The 19632-nt window shown below is 38.0% G+C and overlaps 1 long non-coding RNA gene across 1 annotated transcript in view; it reads right to left on the reverse strand.

The window, feature by feature from the left end:
- LOC121113389 overlaps positions 1–19632 on the reverse strand; it is a 68959-nt gene that overhangs the window by 13070 nt on the left and 36257 nt on the right. The window lies entirely within an intron of this gene.

Below are 19632 nucleotides of genomic sequence, written 5' to 3' on the forward strand. Positions count from 1 at the left end.
TATAGTCTGAAATCCCTATTTGTCTCTCACTTTCTGCACAAGACGATGATGCTCCCTGGAGAAGCAGAAAATGGACAGAAATGGAAACAATGGATGCTGACAAGCACACTATCATTATAGGTATTTATGTGCTGTGTATCAAATTGATAGTACCTTCATTTGTAACTTTTGCTCATCTGTTCGCTATTATTAAATGAGCTCAGAAACCAGAGGAGATTTGAGAGTGACAGAGGGTAATTACACATTTTAGGAGAAGATATTTTTCATGATGGGTTTAGAACATAACCACCTACTGAAAAAAAAAGAAAGAAAATAGAAGAAAAAAGAAAAAACAAACCCAACAACAGCAGAGTGAATGAGAGTATTTCAGTTCAGCTACATTGTTGCTGTTCTCAGAGAGCACACTACCTTAAAAAAAACCTACTCACTTTGATTCAGATACTGAGAAAGTTTTTTCCCTTAAATACTTAACTGTTTAATGTACCTATTTTGGAAAATCCTCTTTTTAATAATGAATTTGTGTTTTTGATCAACAGTCTTAAGATTTTAATTTTTGTGGGTGATGTGTCTTTTTGCTCTTGGGATAGCTATTTGTACAAGAATTTATCCAGTTGAATCAAGAAGAGGCTCTGAGTGTTTATAGATTTCACGTCAAAAACCTATGTTTTTATACCACCGAAGTCAGCACTAGAAAACAGGTGTACTGAGGATGAGGGTTGGCAATAGTGGATGAGAAAAGGTAGAGGGGGAAACTTGCAAGTTGTCCTATCCATATTACTACGAATTACTAGCTCCAGCTAAATGAAGAAGGTTTCAGAAAGTACTCTTTTAGGAAAGACATGGCATATTGTTTTTCCTGGTCCTGTGCAGTGAGATCCCTCTGATGGCAACGAGATCACTTACCTTTAGTTTGAGGTTTCCATTTCACCTGCTGAACAAGGTTTTACTTCTCAAAGGAATCCTGCAATTCCATACAGCCAGAGAACTATCATCATCTGGTTATTGCTTTTTTTTTTTTTTTTATACAGAGGTTTGAGTCGTTTATCTATTCCTCTACACACCATGCCTATGGCCTAGCCAGAGCTCACGGGAAAATATGTCGTTCTGCCAGAAAATGTTACCCAGAAAGCACAAAAGTCCCTGGCCAAGGGTAATTTCAGTTTTTGTGTTGTGCTACCCTGATCAAAACATATTGCTTTTGCCTCAGTGTAGGATGTGTCTGCAAAAACAGCACGCTACAGCCTGAAAAATACCAACATTTCCTTTAGAACATTAGGAAAAAGGAAAGCAGACTCAAAAGCAGCATTGAATTCCCAAACTGATTCAAGAAGTACATAGCACCCCTAGATGAGTGTTATTTCATAACCCTCCAAATACTACATCATATAAGCCTAGAAAAAACATTGTCTTCTCCATAAACCCCCACAAACCCCATTTTATAACAGAATGTTGGCTAAGGCTCCATCACAAGTAGTAATCCTGACATCGCACTGTTGGCCACAAGAAGATGGTATCCGTTTACTTAGAAAAGATATTTGCCACTTGTCATTTGACACACTCTCAATTTGTGCAGAATCTAAAGAGTAAATGTTATCATTTGAATCCAAATAATGGATAGGCTGCAAAACCTTTCTCCTGGATATGAAAAACTGAGTATTTCTGATAGGAAAAGGACGGCTGAGAGGACTCGCAATCAGAGTATATACGGGTATACGTACCATGACTTACATGTATTCTCCCATTTTCATAGTGAGGCCAAAAGAACCACGTTTTCGGTCTTTTCCTGGTTATAGCTAATCCACTGCAAATGCAATAGTTCATCCTTTCCTATCTTCTCATCTTTAGAACTGTCTAACCCAACCTGATACTAGTGGCAAACTAACTTAATAAGATGGTGTATATGTATTTCTGGATTGAGATAAAAAAAATGCTAAAAGCATTCATTGCGTTGAAATTTTCTAGGCCAATTTTCTGCTGAAAAGGAGAGATTCGAAAGGTCAGGGCAATACAGAGTTAGTGGTATATTAGTTACAGTAATTCAGCTTGAAAATTCCAGGAGAAACAACAGAATGATATGCCATGAATTACAGGAGAAGACCACAGCTTTAATCAGCTCTTGGGAAAAGAAAAGCATGCATTTGGTTATTGACAGTTGATAAACTGAATTACGAGGTTTAAAGAAACGAGGACAAAGAGGAAGTTCTGCTATTTTTTCTTTAAGTAAACAAGGTTTTATTATTATTATTATTATTATTGTATGTGTGTGTGATTACAGAGACTTCTTTTTTTTTGCCTGCTAATTACATTGATCTGCTTTCAGAATTATTATCACTATTCCTGGCATTCAGGTTTTTAAAGGTTGGAAAGAGTGTGTTTTGAAATAAAATTCAAGAAGCAGAGGAGAGATTGTAGGAGGGGCATGATTGATTCTGTACAGTGAAACTGCACCAATTACAAAAAGCTCTTAAGATCTGACCTTGAAACTCTGACCAAAGTCTTTAGAAGTCAATGCAGTCAAGCCTTCATAGTTGGCTCACAGAGTGTTTTTGGGGGCCACCAATTCCACAGTTCCATCACTGGGGAACTTGTTGCTAAGTATTCCTCTCAGTAAAAAATTCTGCTCCGAAGTTTAATACTTAATCCCCAAATGAAGATAAGCCATAAGTGTTCATTCCTCCTCTTCCCCCCCAAACCACTGAAAATAGAAACAATGCATTAATTAATGTAGCATTTGAATTTGAATAGAGCCTGAAACAAGAACTTGTCTAGGTATAAAGTGCCCCATTCATTTCCAAGACGTGATTACTCTACAGTTCTAAAGCTGGCACATTGATGTTATACTAAATGGCTGCTTTACTGTATCAGAGAATTGCACAGAATTGAATACCCACCTATGACTGCCCAGCTTAAAATACACAAGGTCTAAAGGCGAGCAGTAAATGAAACCAGCCTTGTTGATAGTCTGATTGTTTATTTAAATTTCATTGTTTTCAAGGCAATCTGCTACAAAAAAAACCTTCTTTCTGAGTTTAGCTAGCGTTTCCAAATGTTTCATCAACAACAACAGACAGAAAAATGAGAAACCTGCATGCAATACCTGAAGACAAGTGCCTAAAATTCAAAAAGTGAAACAAATAAGAAAATATGTCCATATGCAGGAACAGCATAAGGAAATGAGAAAGGACCAATTTGATCATTCTTGTTGATATCACCTTACAGCAATTAATACTATAGGACAGACATTTTTGTTTGAAATAAGATTTCTTTACTTGATGTTGCCTTGCAGAATCCCAGTGCATGACAGCTGTCAGATTTTCTCCTTTTAAATTTTGCTGCCACAGTTTCCTACCAAGTAATTGCCCTCCCAAGCAGGTACTGAAATAACACGGGACAAAGAGTTTTTGCAGTGTTCCTTTGTAAAACGTTTGAGTCAGAGGTTAAAGAAATCACTGCTCCAGAGGCTCTTAAACATGTCATTGTCATAATATAAAAACTGACTTACTAACTTAGATTATTTGGAGAGTTAAGTGCTTGTGTTATTGCAAATTAAACTAATTAGTATCATTTCCTGACAGCTGCAGTGAGCTATAGCAATTCCATGATTTTTTTTCTTCAGCCGCTCATATGGGATGAAGAGTGGAGACAGCTTTGTGATTTAATGGAATGGAATCAGTTTATCATAGTAAGGGCACATCGTTCCATTCTTAGCACAGCTCTGCTGCTTTCTCTGCTCCCTCCCAGTTCATCAGCTATTATTGCACTATTAACTTATTACATGGATGCCAGAGGTAGACAGATGGAAGTTGCTGGGAACTTTGCAAATAGCCAGACAAAAAGAAACAAAAAAACCATGCTGGAATTTGCTTGCAGCACTTCCCCCTTTTGGAACTGCTGTAGATTATATTCACCATCCTTTTAACCAAAATTGTAGCTGACGGTAGAAGATACAAGAACTCATTTTGATACCACAACTGGTTTAATTGTTATAAAGGCAGCTTCACAAGCTATCACTGATTGGAGCCTCTAGATTATATGAATAATTGCACAAAAAGGGAAAGTTACAGTATGTAATTGGCAGGCATTTAGCAAATCACTCACATTTATCGAGTGTGGAAAATGTGTACCAATCACGGTGGTAAAACCATTGTGCTTACTTCTACCCAGAATTTCCATAAGATTACGTGAGGAACAATAGCAGACAGTCCCAACAAGCTGTTATAAAATGTCATACTGAAAACTAAAGGTAATCTGATCGGTAAGGAAAAGTCTAAGATTTCTTTAGATGAGCCAGAATGAAATAAAACTCTTGTCCATCTCCCACTTCACAGAAGCCCACACAAATGGATGAAATTACTCTGAATTCAATTATTCTGGAATTCTAACTTTCTAGAGACCATTGGGTCGCGCTTGAACTTTTTCATTAGATCGCTTTGGTCAGATTTGTACTCTACTTATATTACTAAACTGGCTCCAAAGGTTTGCTCTATCTTAGAGTCATTGGAATAGACTGTAGTTTTGTGGTTCACAGACTGGATTAATGTTTTCAGCTACTAATTAACTGCTGATCACTAGCATGGAAATTGAATTATCTATAATCATATTAAAATATGTTTTTTTGTTCCCCTCCTCCCTGAATCATTTCTCTTAGAAAGCCTTGATGGAAACAAATGCATATTTTTTGAGACGATACTAATACTTTAGTAAAAAGCTGAAAGAGTCGGAGAAATGAATACTCTTCCTCACCGCTGAGCAGAAACTAAAGTATCATGTCATCCACCTAATGTCTCAGTACGGTTGTTCTTCGCGTCGCATCCAAGCACCTTCCAATTTTTATTTTCACAACACCCCACAAAATGAGGAACTGCTGTTGTTTCTAATTATTATATGTCAAAAGAAGTAAAGTACAAAAAAACGGAGAATTCCCCAGGGTAGCACTGGCACTGTGTTGTGAAATGGGGAATGAAACCTCCTTTCTCCATGTGCCACATTTGTAACCACATCATTTTACATGTCTACAGTCAAATTAGCAGTAGCAGACAAAGGTCCACCACGAACTAGTTGTTGGTCTAGTTTCCAGTCCCTGCTTTCTGATTTCAGGGACCTTACATTGGTCTGAATCAGCAAGTATTCTCCATGGCCATGTAGGAAACACCTCTTCCTAAGCATCTTAACAATCCCAGTCATTATTTTTCCATTACGATTGGTTCCCATCTTCCATGTTTTTACTTTGTCTTATAAGGATAAGGGTCTACATTAAAGCTGGGCCAATCTAGGAGCTCTCCTCTGCAGAAGGGGAAAGATGCTGTTCCCCCTAAGCCCACTTGTCTCTTTGCTGCCGCTGCTTTTGTCAACACAACCTACTCTTCTCTTTGGCCAAGAACCCCTTGGGGAACTCACTGGTGAGCTAATTAATTACCCTGCTGACTTGGTAGAAAAATCTTTGGTTTTTAAAACTACTTTTTTTCCTTCACAAAATGCATTCCCTATTACTCTGCAACACAGTTCAACTCTTCACTTGAGAAAGTATGTTCTTCATCATGAGATCTGGTGCCTTGGGGTCTCCAAGAAGTTGAACAGTTGGTGAATACCTTTAAGCCACTCTAGAGACTGCATTTCATGTCCTGCTCTGCTGACCTCTGAAATGGCCCCATGTCAGTTTGCAGAGCAGATTTAGCCATTCTGGCCAACACACAAATAAACTGCATAAATGGAAGCAAACTCATTTACAACTGCCCAGTAGATGGTGTCAGGAGAGTAAGTCAATTGTTTCTTGATTCAATTTTTTTTCTCAGAGCATGCATTTTTGAAACGCCTCGCAAGGCTTTGAGCTCAAACTGGCAGTCTTAAGTTTATCACGAGCCATTTGGAAATGGATCAGATTGAGTCCAAAAAATATGAATATGCAGCAGGATATAATAAAATTTAAAAGAAGACTCTCAAAGCCAAACTCTCATTAGTGTTCTCTAACTGCCCAGATCTAAATAAAAACTTGAGGCAGTGGAAAAGAAGGAAAGATTTGATCTTTTGACATTAATACTTTGCCCATGGACATGCATATTATTTCCAGAGCGATGCAGTTATTTTTCCATACTGCTAGCATCAGACTAATCTGCTTTACTTAATTTTGGTATTATAATCAAATTCCTTTTTTTTCCAAATATTTTATATCTGCATTTACCACACAACAATCAAAGAATCATTTAGGTTGGAAAAGGTTTCTAAGATCATCTAGTCCAACTGTCCAACTACCACCAACATTGTCCACTAAACCATGTTCCTTAGTACCACATCTAAACATTTCTTGAACACTTCCAGGGACAGTGAATCCACCACATCCCTGGGCAGCCTGTTCCCGTTGGACTTAATAATAGAATTGATTTACAGTATCCGTTCTTTTCATCTGAAGAGCTTAACGCGAATTAAAGAAAACATTAAACAGAGAGAATAAAGTTTTTTTTGCAAGATAATACCATTCTTCTCCTCTCTATATCAACTACTACAAGACAACTTGAAAAATGACTGCTTCTTTCCTAAATCAAAGCAAATACATTATAGATAAAACAGCTAGAGCTACAATAGAGGCCTTCAGGATGAGTCTCAGAAAATGAAAGGACACCCTGGAAATGTGTCTTTATGTATCTCTGATGCTATTTCATATTTTTTAGTACATTATTATGTTCTTGACAGTATATGGTCAAAGCCACATGGAAGGTAAGGGCAAATAACCAGTCTGTAGTTACTGCTACTAGGGTCAATATATACACTTAAAAGGCAGAGGTTAAACAGTTTGAAACGTACATTTCTTTCATTGAGTGGGCCAGATATAAATAGTAGAAATAATCAACACTTTCTAGAAATATTTTAATTACTTTAACTAAATATTTAAGGTCTTTAGGCAACTCCTTAGGAAAAATAGTGAATCAAAAAGAAGCAATATAAAATAGGCAGCATTAAGATGGATTGTATACTGCAATCTAACACTGCACTTTTCCTATGAAGCCCTTGCTCAATTTATCAGATAGAATAAAACCAACCATAAGACCCAAGCAACCAGAAACAATGATCAGTCGGGGCCAAACCAGAGGCTTAATATTAGAGAAGGATGAACTTATCTGAGCTGCTGATTTGAGGACATTCTTAAGACGCATTTTGCAGAGCTCACCCAACTAAATAGGAATGTTATTTTCTTTTCCTGTGTTTTAAAAGCCATACACTATGCTTTTTTTTTTAATTATTATTATTATTATTCAATGAACTGAATTGCCCATGGAAAACAATTTTTAAATACCTGTATCAAAACTCTTCTCTCTTACAGATATCATGAAGCTGAAAAGAGAGTACCTTATATTCTCTAGGACAATATCCTTGTTCATTCCTTTTCACACACCAATTTTCCTGTTCTAGGGCTTCTCTGACCCTTTATCTCCAACACCATCACCGTTCTCAATGTAATCTCCTTTCCCCATTCTCTACTTTACTGTTCTTAAGATCAATTCTGATTTTATGCCTGCTTTCTCCAGTCCCCAGTAAGTGTTTTAAACAAAAAGTAAAACCAAAGGTATGTAAGTACAAACCAATTTCAGAACCAGTCATGTGAAAATAAGTTTGGATTTTAAGTATTTTTGCCCATCTCTAATTACAAATATGCTTGCAATAAAATAATAGTACAATGAAGACTGTTTCCAATGCTTGTATCCTTGGATAAAATCAGGGTTTGAAAAAATTATTTCAGTGTGTTCTGGAAAGATGACCTTCCCTAGAAACCCTACAGTTTCCAATTCCTATGCAAATATTCTCACTGGATTGATTTGTGCAGAAGTTAATACTCAAGCCTTAGCTGTAATTACAGCTCTATTTCAAGATATTCTCACTTAAAAGGCACATTTCAGTGAAAGTAGTAAATTATTTTAAGCAAAAGGGAGAATTATTCAGAGCAGGTGGATGAAAATCAGGAGGATACTGTTGCATATGTGCAAGGATGGTTTTCTAAGACTTCCATCTCCCATCATAACCACCAAAGTGCAACCTGATCTACAGGAATGTGATTCCATTTTGATGTTTCTATCATCAAACTTCATTCAAGGTGAAGCGACACATCCCTGCAGCAATTATTAGGGCAATTCAAGTAACAAGGACTCTCCATCACAAGGTTTCTCATGAGTGATACAGTGACAGTAGTTGGTAAATTTGAGCAAGAACTTCCTGCTGTAGAGAAAGCTTGTATAACTCTGGCATTTTGCTTTCTCCACCTTTGTGGATCCTAAGAACTGTGCCTGTGTGTCCTATTTGTTTTAGTCATCTACAGCCTTGTGAGTAGTTTGCTACCAAGGCCAAAAACGGTGTATTTTAATGTGGATTCATCTTAGCATTCTCAGACAGTACATAAAGTGTTAACATCAAAATCAACACAGGCGTTGCTGATATACGTTTGATACAATGCTTTTAAAATGTGTCCCAGAAACTCAAGTAGTCTGATTCTAATTTCAGTCCAAACTTTTTCATATATTTCTAGATGTCATAAGTGGTTATGAATTTTAAAAAATAAGCCATATGTCAACATGATACATCATTGAAAAGCACTAAGTGATGGTTTCTAGCATTTAAAACTGACTAGTGATTTTGAGTATCTGATTTGATCTATCTGAAAGGAGCTGATTTTAGTAAGTTAGAGTATCCATCCTCTGAGTGACAAACTTGTTTAATAGATCTCGGGATGGTCTTACAATCTGATTCCAAAAGGTCTTGAAGATTAGTGACTTGATATCCTAGATGAAGGCAAGCACTTAAAACATATAATAATTATCTTGGCTCCTGAGAATAGTTAGACAGAAAAATCCTTCCTAGGCATTTTCAGGGGCATAATCTCAAGACTGCAGTCTCAAAATGATTGAACCAGTAAGACTTGGTGAACACAATGTTTCTTTATGAATTGGAAAAAAAAAGTAAATAGAATTGGGTTTCCTTACCAGAAGCACATTGCCATTTCTGCATTATAAGATAAGTTAAATGAAAGAAGCCAGCTATTGACTTCTCAAGTTACAAGAGTTACCACAATAACAAAACAAAGCTCACAATGCTGATCTATTCCAGTGGTTATGGCCAGTCCTGTCTGGAACGATAGCCGCAGCAGAACCCACATGGTGCAGCAAGGATGTGCTGCTTAAAAAAATACTGCTTTGCAAAGTTTGTTAGGATCCAGTGGCAGACATCCTTGAGATATATTGCTCCCTTGTGACAGATATTGTCTGTCATTCAATTAACACATATTTAAACTGAGAAGACAGGCTCTGGGCAAGAGGCATTTGCATTGTGTAGTTCAACAGATAAAATAGTTGTTTGCTTTGTTACACAAAAATACTCAGTGGTAGAAGTGTGCACCCTTGTCAGCTGACAACTACTCTACACTAGGGTGCTACTCAAATATCTGCAGCATTGCAGACAAAATGGAATAGGAATTGCAACAGCTTGACACAACTGTGTACAAGCTGGTGATGCTTTATTAATAGATACCAAGAGCCACAAAGTCACATGCTGTCAGCTGTTACCATCTACTCTTCCTCTGTTTTCCTACCAGCAGTCAGCGCTGCACCTTTAGAGAGTGACTGAGGATTTTGGCACAGACTATTCATTTGATCTAAGTGAAGAGCCTGTATCTAAAGCTCATCCAGCACAGCTGGCCTGGTATTCCTTCCTTTTACTTTCAAGATCAGTGCTCCACATCACCACAACAGCTTAAAACAGCACAGCTCGCACACCCTAAAAATGCTTGTCAACATTCAAGAAAAGAAAGAAGGGAAAAAAGGAGAAAGAAATTCACAGTAGTAAAACTGCTGCCTGTACTCGTCCCAGTCAATAATTTAGAAACAATAAGAATGCACTTGACCAGAGAATTATAGTGTGGTTGTCTAATCCTCAGCAAGCATCCTAGTACCAAAGGCTCCCTCACTCTCTGCCACAGCCTTCAAGACCCCTTCTAGAAGAATATATTTTCATGATCTGTCACACAAACCTTCCATTTTGAAAGATCTTCATTTAATGTGCTTGATTCCAGTCAAGAATGGGTCTTTCTCATCTACTTCTTATTCCTTATGTCTTCATAAAGCTGGTTTTATTCAGACATTGCAGAGAGCAGACCAACCCTCAGGCTCTACACTCTCAGAATCAGTCCCTTAAACCTCTTTTTTTTCAGCTTCAGGGTAAGCAACCACTCCTGCAGATATCCCTTAAAACCCTATTGCATACTCTCTCCCCTAAAATTCTCCACCCTCAGGTGGGAGGTGTTGACATACTAGTGCAAAAGCTCTGGTCTCCTATCCTATCCTTCCCAGCTTTTTTCTCCACTTGTCTACTTTCCCATGGCTTCAGGAGTATTGACAGCAAACGGCCTTCCTGGCTAGGCCCTGATGGGGTGTTTTATACTTTTTTTTTCCACTGTGAAACAAAGTCCTTTAAGAAACTGAGGGAATTACAGTAGACGTAGAGCTGCATATAAATGTGTTCTTCAACCCCTCAAACCTCTCATACCTATTTGCAGGTTTGGATTGCTCTGTATTTTATTTAAACAGAATATCTGCTTCCTAAAGCTTCTAAAACATTTCACTGCTAGCTAGCCCGAAACTTTTTAATACGATGAACAAGTAATACTGAAATCTACACCCTCCTTATCTCTAATTTGTGCTTAGAACATGAAAGTGCACATGTATTGGAGGCCTTGGCTGCTCCGTGCTGGGCTCAGTATGCTCTAACACAGGACTCTGAACATGTGAATCTGTATTCAGCTGCTGCATTAGGACTAAAGACTATAAAGACTACAGACTTGACAGTAACATCTGCTTTTGTTTAAATAGGAGTTTCTGAAGGCAAGAGATCAAGAGCTAGTTATGATCATTATCAGTGAATACAAGTGTATTTCTAAAAATATTAGCCATTTACTTAGCACACAAGCCCAGAAGGGCTGCTACTCACAGTCAAGTAATTCTTTTGTATTCTTTGCCACAGGAACAGTTCCAACTTCATTAACCATGCTTCCCTTGCTTTAACTAGACACCACCTAGCCAAATGCAACTTTACAATAAAGAGTTTAATTTAAAATGTCTAAAAGATAAGTGCATATGCTATTTTATTTAGAAAATTTTTGTAAACATAATTTTCCCTTACATGCTACTCTTTAGAATGAGAATCCTCCTGCACAGAGCCTATTTTTCTATGCTAGCTAGTAAAAAATCTAGAGAATTAAAAATCCTGAACTTCCAATAGACTTCATCACATAAAAATTTCAAATTCTATTTTAATTCAAAAATAAAATAAAATAAAATAAAATAAAATAAAATAAAATAAAATAAAATAAAAATCTCCATCCAGTCTTCAGTGTGGAGAAAAATCAAAGATACCAGTATCTTTCGTTTAAGGATACATGGTCTTAATAAGAAAGGAACAGATTTCTTCTAGATTTCTATGATTGATTGTCTACCTGTTAGGACTTGAATTTCTTTATTTATAGAGTTCAAGATTTTGTTATCAGCTGGGTATTTTATTTCCTTCCTGTCTGTGCCCTAATACTTACATACCATCTTATTGTAAAGGAAAATGAGAAGAAGTGATGAGAAGAGCACATACTTCTGAACTGGCTAGGCTGTGATCATGAGCTATTAGCTCAGCTTTTGTGATAGCTGCATTCTTCTTAACGGACTTTAATACACTGTTTTCATTATATGAATAAGAATAAATGCTCTGAGAAGAGGAAGGAGCCAGAGCATTTCTGATACTATTCCTACTGCTGATCAGGCAAAATCTGCTGACCTGTTGTTCTCACAGTGTCTCAGGATAGCAGAAATAGAAGTGGCAACTAATGCAGAAGACACTGAACTTATTTTGAAAGTGTTAGCTCTAAGAAATCATCTTTGCACACTCTATGCACTTCATTGAGTTGGTAGGAAAGTCATGTTCAGACAGCTAACTTAAAGAACACTGGGTTATTTTCAGAAAGAAAAAAAACCAACAACAACAATAGTAGTAACTATTCATGAGATGCAATCATGCAAACGGTAACAAACAATACCAGTCCTGGATTAGTGAGACTTGGTTCCTGTTAAGACTGCTCTTTGCTGTGGCAAAAAGCATTTCTCTTTGTATGTTCCTGTGTCAGGATGGCACTATACCTTACGCAGACAGCCCAGGTCAGCAAGGAAGGCTTTTGCAGTGCATTGCAGTTTGGTAGTGCAGCAGCATGATGCATTGTAATGCAGATTACCGTGATTTGCCACTGCTTGATTCACAGATATGATTGCATCTCATTTCAGAGCCTAGTGGAGCCGTCTGCTTGCTCCTTTGTATTCATGCAAAAGCCATGCAATGACACTCAAATCACGGCTGCCTTTACTAGCAAAAACATGAAAGGATGGCAGCCTGTGACCCACCCATAACTTCACTCTGCCCCAAATTCAGTAGTCCACCTGCTCTGATGTGCACAGCCATTCCCTTACTCTCCCACGAGCACTGATAGGATTTCTGTCAGTGTAAGAGTCTATGATCTCCCTTTCCTCTTCGGGCAGTTCCAGATCCTCAGTTTCTCCCTCCAGCCAGTTCCATAACAACACAGACTTCTAGGAGGTATAAGAAATCCCCTGGCAACCTGAAAAACCTCAGAGCCTATATGTAACTTCTTCCTTTAATCTTAACTTAAATAATTGGATCGCTGTATTTCAGAGGTACCGTTATTACCTGTGTAACAACAAAGACTCAGCTGAAATGAGGTTCCCTCCTACTGAATACCTTGTATTCCCAATAGGAAAAGACAATCCCTGTTTTCAAACTTTGTAATTTAAAAACTTAAGACAGAGGAAAGGAGTCTTATAACTGGATCTTCTTAGATGGAAACAGAGATTAAATTATTTGTCCAGGTCACGTAGGAATTCTGCAGGAGAGCAAAATGAACACAGCGTTTCTGAGCCCAAGCTTTTCTTCTGTTTGCCTGACTGAAAGCAGTTCAACTGGCTTAAATTAAGACTTCTCTTATCTTTATTCAAACTACCTGAAGTGCTTATTTAAGACCATACATTTTCTGCTGGCTGAAATACCACTTCTGGAAATCTCTCTGCCACCTTATACTGCAGATTTCTAATCAGTTTGATGCTGACAGAGATGGGATTTATTCCTTTCTAGAACAGCACAGGACTCCTTTCTGAGAATCCATGGATCTGTGGCTAATGTTTTGAAGACTGTATGCAGGATCCTCTATTCCCATCACCACTAACTGGAGCTCTGCAGGAGTCTTTGGGTTCCCTGGATTGACAGCTGATTGCTGCCAAGGGGAACAAGTGCTGTGTATAGATTTGTCTATTCTCTCACACAAGTCTCTCACCAAGAGAAGGCTCATTAGGAGGTGGGAAGGAGGGGAGGTTGCTGCAGGAGACAGCAGCACAATCCTACTAATCACACATTTCTAAATATAGCATTTCTTGACACAATGAAAACAGACAGGGTAACAAAAACCACCGCTTATTTCCCTCACCCAGAACATCTTTCCCTGGGAATACGTGAGTCACCTGGAGTAAGCATTAGGTCTGCATTGTTGTTACAGATAGTGCAAGAACACATACAGTAGCAGTTACAATAGCTAATTTCTTATTATCTCACACTGAATAAAAAGCATGCATTTTAAAATTGAACCAAATAGGACAAAATTTCCAAGAGTGGAGTTACTCGTGCCAGTACCAGTCTAGCTTCAAGCCCTCCTGGTGACAGGTCAGTCTGAAATAATCCTTAAGACTTAGCATATTGATAAAGACTTACACAGTATTTATTATAATATATAAAGTCTAGGTAATCCATTTGAAGAACTGGCACATACTTCAGTTAGTCCCAGCTGGCAACTATCAGAAAGTTGTTCTGCAGGCACAGGAATGTGTGAGTCATAGACATGCAGCTCACGTACTACAACAAGCAATGGGATATCTACAGTTCAAAGATGTACATATGCATTTGTGAGCAATGTGTGCCTGAGACCTCCATCCCAACAGTCAGTTTTCATTACTGTTTGTCCATCACCATGGAACAACCACCTCTGCCATTACAATGCAAGAAATAATGCAGTTTCCTCTCCACATCAGAACACTCTAATATCTATGTCTTGCAAAACAGGACACCAACTGTTCTTCCAGAACTACTAAAACCAAACTAAAACCAAAACCCAAAGTCTTCTCATCATTATACAAATTTAAACATTTTGGTCCCACATGTCAAACAAGCTTAGTTTTGACACAGTCTTCTAAAGTTTCCACTGACTTGGCAATCAACACCTCTGTCTCATAAGCTTCTTAATATCCTAAAATTCCACAGCTAAGCAGCAAGAAATGATCTGATGAGGATCAATGGATTAATTCATTTCATATATCTCTTTAGAGGAAGACAGGAATGAAATAATTAAAAGCTAAAGATCTTTGCATGTCTTTATTCTGAAAGACTCTTCTTTGTCAAATGCTATGAATTCATACTACTCTGCCACCATTGAGGCTTGCAATGTAGCAGTGGTAGCAAATAACATATAATAACTTGTGGTGAACTGCCATGAACACTTAATTTGATGTTAAACATGCTTCCAGCAAGGAAAAGACATAGATGTTTTCTAGGTGTTTAAGTAATTTTGCATCACCTAATTCATGTCCCATTTTTTCCATCAGAAGGCTGCAGTATCTGCAACAACTGGAATTTATTTATTATGGCTTTTTTTTTTCTTTTTTCTTTTTCTTTTTCCATTTTTAGAGGCCTCATCTTCAGCTAATGGCTGTAGCACAAGTTTACAAACCCAGAGGCAGACTGGGTGCTAGGAGAATGTGGCCATTCCTCCCAGAGACTGACTGGAGGTCTGTCAATCCTACTAGGGCCTATGCAGAAAATATTCCAGGAAAACTTTTACAGGCTGCCCAGAGAGGCTGTGGATTCTCCTTCTCTGGAGATACTCAAGACCCACCTGGATATCAATCTGTGTGACCTGCTGTAGGGAGCCTGCTTTAGCAGGGATTTGGACTCAATGACCTCTAGGGATCCCTTCCAACTCCTACAATTCTGTAATCCACAGATGTTTTTGTTTTTCTGTAGCCTTTTAACTGTCTAACAAAAATTTTCAGCTCCCTCCTACAGAGCGTTGGCTGGCTCATCCCAGTACCCTGTGGGGAATGCTCTGAAATCCCAACAAGACCACAGGTTCACATGCAGGCCATGTGCACTGTCAGCAGCAGTCTCCACTCCCTGCAGACGTTTTTATTTGCCTCTCTCCAAGTATATGTGTCAGAATTAGCAGATTTGGGAAGTGACCACACTTATCTCCCTTAGGGACCAACTGTAGAAGAAATTCAATGAACAACCTCATGCTTCTGCTACTGCAGCAGAGAAAATTTCAGGGGTATTTCCTCACCTCTTTATAGTGGCTGTAATCATCAACCTTCAGGCAATTAGGCAGATGCATAATACTGCCTCCTGCTTATGTCTGTAATGTGCTTAGAAATGCAAGGATTTTGTCTTAACACAGCGAGGAAGTCACACAGAAAGGTTCTACGTGTAGGCATCCAAGACTTCTGTTCATCACATATCATATAATAAGATAAACAATCCTCTTTTTAAATGTTGGTTTCTATTTACAGTAATACTCATACCACACTTACCAAAATACCAGTATGTACATCACTCTGGAAAAGGTTCAGTAAGCAAGCAAAATGCTGTCTATCTCTTTGCATCCACATACTCAGCTGAGATCCCTGGGTATTCAGAATGTTGTTATCATTTTTTTTTTCTACATATCTTTTTATGACTCTGTGATCATCTACTGCATGCTTGAAATAAAGAGCCAACATCATCCAGAGACTTGGGCAGAAACATAACTAGTGCCTTCATACAAAGTCACAACAAACCCAACAGGTAGCCCAGGAGCTGGGAGGTGGCTCAACATCCTGTAAACTGGACAGCACAATCTATTTGACCTATGCTGACAAACTGACTGAGAGCTCAGACATCAAACCTTTTAAATCCGCATTGAACATAACCACTGATAATACAATGCATTGTTCTGGGCAATAAAGGAGACCTAGAAATGCATCCTATTTTAGGATCCTGATCTGCTTGGATTGTTTGAAATTGCTATCATCCCTGAATGCAAAATACATAAAAAGGGGAAATTGAATTGATAAAAATGTGGCAAATAGCACTGACTCATTCATTGATGTGTTTGTTACACATGGGAAACAGTTTACAAGTTATAAGCGCTGCATACATACATACTGTTCTTGTTTCAACCATGATTATTCTGAGCAATAGAAGTTCATTTATGTTTGAAAGGTACTATTTGAATGGCAAACTTACTGCATAGAATATCCCAGAGCACAGATTAATCTTTTTGCAGTTGGACTTTACGATGCTAAGACATAGCAAACCAAAGCGAAAGTTTACATGGGAAGTTTCTGAAATGATTTTGTTGTTTTTCAGTTTTGTGGTGGTCTATCTGAAACATTTTAAGTTGGTTTAAGTTTCCTCAAACATCTCAAATTAGGCATATATTTTGTGACACCTGGAATTATTCTCCTATACAACACGTCAGATATTTAAATTCCTACATGGTTAAAACAGAGAAATTATTTCAAATATTTCACTTTTTGTAAGTAATGCTCACACTGATCAAATAAGCTGAACAATCAGTCACAGAAAGCGATCTGCAACAACAGAAGAATAGAAAAAAACCAGCTGTTTATGTGTTTGTGGCCAGACATCCTGAATAGATATTTGGCTGGCAGTTTGGAAAATGCTAGCTTTGAATGCCAATATTTGCACTTGACATGACACTACATGCATAAATTAAATACTTTAGCATGATACTTTGCTTGAGTCAAAGTTTTACATTCATAATAGCATGAATGCTAAAAACACAGAGGTCCCAGCAGTATTTTAAGAAATGGAAACTGAGCTACTGACATCTTATTGGGGTCTTAGGGAAGCAGCTACACTGCATAAAAATGTTGAAAGTTTCCTATTTAAAATGCTGCTTTGTGAATGCCATCCAGAGATACAAACTATTTCTTATTTGCCTGTAAGGCACTTTATCACACAGGTGTTGTTCACTATAATTATGATGAAATAAAGACTTACTCTCAGAACACAGTAACAGAATAAGCCCAAATATTGAAATTATTTTTCATTTTATATGTAAAATCAATTTTATCATGATTTTCACTGGTAGTTTTTAGGAGATATCAAAGCCCCCAATTTATTTTTCCTTTTTTTTTTTTTTTTTTTTTTCTTTTTTTGTGAAAAGGTTTTCACATTACATACTCAATGTTTTAGAAAACCTGGATTATTTTTTTCCCCTCAAAAATGCTTTGGAAAAAGCAGAAACATTTAACAGAAGCAAAAAAAAAGATCCTGTTTAGAAACAGTCTATGTTGGCTTTAAAAATCTTATGATAGGAAAGTGTTGCCAGCTTTACTCTTAGAAGTTTCTTGACTTTATCTTGCTGAAAAATTTGCTCTCTGAGAGCTCTCAGAGGCTTGCAGTGTACTTTACAGCATGAGTCGTATTTCAGCTCATTTCAGGAACGGGTGCCACCTCAAGTTGAGAATTTCAGCAGTGAGAGATTGTTTCAATGTTTCCGGTGTGTTTTTCCTCGTTACACCAACAGAGCAGTGGGAGAAGCGAAGTTCTGTGTGGCCCAGCCAGTAAGATGAAAGGTAGCTGGGACATTTCAACGTGTTCTGCTTGTTCTAATCCCAAATGTAAATGCTAATTTTCTTATTTTACACCTGTTTTTGTGATTACATAAATTACTTCACTCCAGTGCTCAATCTGTGTTGTTGCCTTTGCTCTCCTTGCAAGCAACACAAAACTGACAAAGCAAGATTCTGATTGTTGCCAACTGATCTTATCTTCTCTCATAACCCCTGCAAAAGAATCCATGCTTCCTGAAACTAAAATATTCCTACTGCATCAGGGGCAGAGACTGCATTATTTTTGCATGAGTATTTCCACTGCCTATTCTCCCTAAAACAAAATAAAAGTATCCTGACTGGATGGCATGATTTCTTGGTGGTTTTTACATTTAGCCACAAGAAAATTAAGTTACGTGCACTTTAGCCAGAAAGTCTTGTTTCAGGTTCAACAAAATTGGGAAGTGATTAATCCTCTTCTAAAATCTTCCAGATGAGAGCTGACACTTTAAAAAAATCCCTCAAATGGTTACTTTCCAGTGAGGCACTTCACTGTTTAACTGGATAAAACTGCACATGGGTCAGTACACAAAGCTGTCAGGTTTTTCATAGAACCATAGAATCCTTAGTTAGAAGGGACTTCTGAAGGCCATCCAGTCCGACTCCCCTGCAATGAACAGGGACATGCCCAGGGCCTGATCCAGCCTCGCATCAACCACATCACTAGGCAACCCATCCCAGTGCCTCACCACCCTCACTGTAATAGAGTTTTGCCTTATATCTAGTCTAAATCTACCCTCTTTGAGCTTGAAGCCATTTCCCCTTGCTCTGTCACCACAGACCCTGCTACAGAGTCTGTTCCCTTCTCTCCTTCTCAGCATCAGTAGAATACTACTTCAAAAAAGAATTTAAATCTGTCTGCATGTGTATCCTGACAATAAAGCAGGAGACTCTGTTTGAAACAGACAATATTTTACTGAACTTTGCAGCTGGTTGAAGAGGAAAAGAAATACCAATTGGTAGGCCTGTTCATAGCGGCCAGGGCCACACACTGTAACCTTGAGGAGCACAGGCCATGAATCCAGAGAATGTTCTTCCTGAGCACTATAAAACAAAACATTTTTGAAGCCCTCCTGTACAATTCCAGCACTGGAGTCTACAAGTAGCATGGAAAGAACATATGCACATCTACTATCTTCTGTGGTTACAGGCCATGAAGTAAATAGTGCGAGGAGAGGAGTAGGAGGGAGAGTCATGGCTATACAAACTCTCAGTGTGCCTGCCTGTGGCTACTTTGCCACCAGCCTGCATTACTGAGCTTCCTCTGTCGCATACCGTATTTGCAGCTCACAAGGCTATACTTCTGGCCCTCAGTGCTAGCTTGGTACAGCTACACAACGCTGCATTGTGCCACGTAGACATAACTAACTTTTCTTGTAATGTAACCTCAGTCCTATATGGAGTTGTGATGTTTACTTTTCATCCACCATGCTGCTTGTAACAATCTAATTATGAAGGAACTTAACAGACCTCCAAAAATCCAAAGACTGAAACACATCTCATATGCAATATTTGTTCTCAATCAACTATCATTGCCTCAGCCCTGTGAGTTAGTATGCTTTTGTGCATGTTCCTGCCACTTCTGGCAAGAAAGTCCAGTCAGATCAGTCAGGCAAAGAGAAGTTAGAGCAAGATAACCATTTCTATGCTGAAAACATTCTTCAGCTTAAATACACACTCCACGTGAAAGAAGAGATCTTTCAGAAAGATCTTACTGACAGAAATTCTCAGCAATATGTGTGTAGAATGTATAATTTGTAATCTGAATGTGTTAAAAATGTATAATTCAAATAAACCTCTCATTTTCTTTTCCATAGGAAGGAAGGAAAGAAAACACTAACAGTTTGCATTCAAAGCTTTGATATTCACTTGGCATTCTGCTGTA

Source organism: Gallus gallus, chromosome 7 (assembly GCF_016699485.2).
Source record: "Gallus gallus isolate bGalGal1 chromosome 7, bGalGal1.mat.broiler.GRCg7b, whole genome shotgun sequence".
Classification (NCBI taxonomy): Eukaryota; Metazoa; Chordata; class Aves; order Galliformes; family Phasianidae; genus Gallus; species Gallus gallus.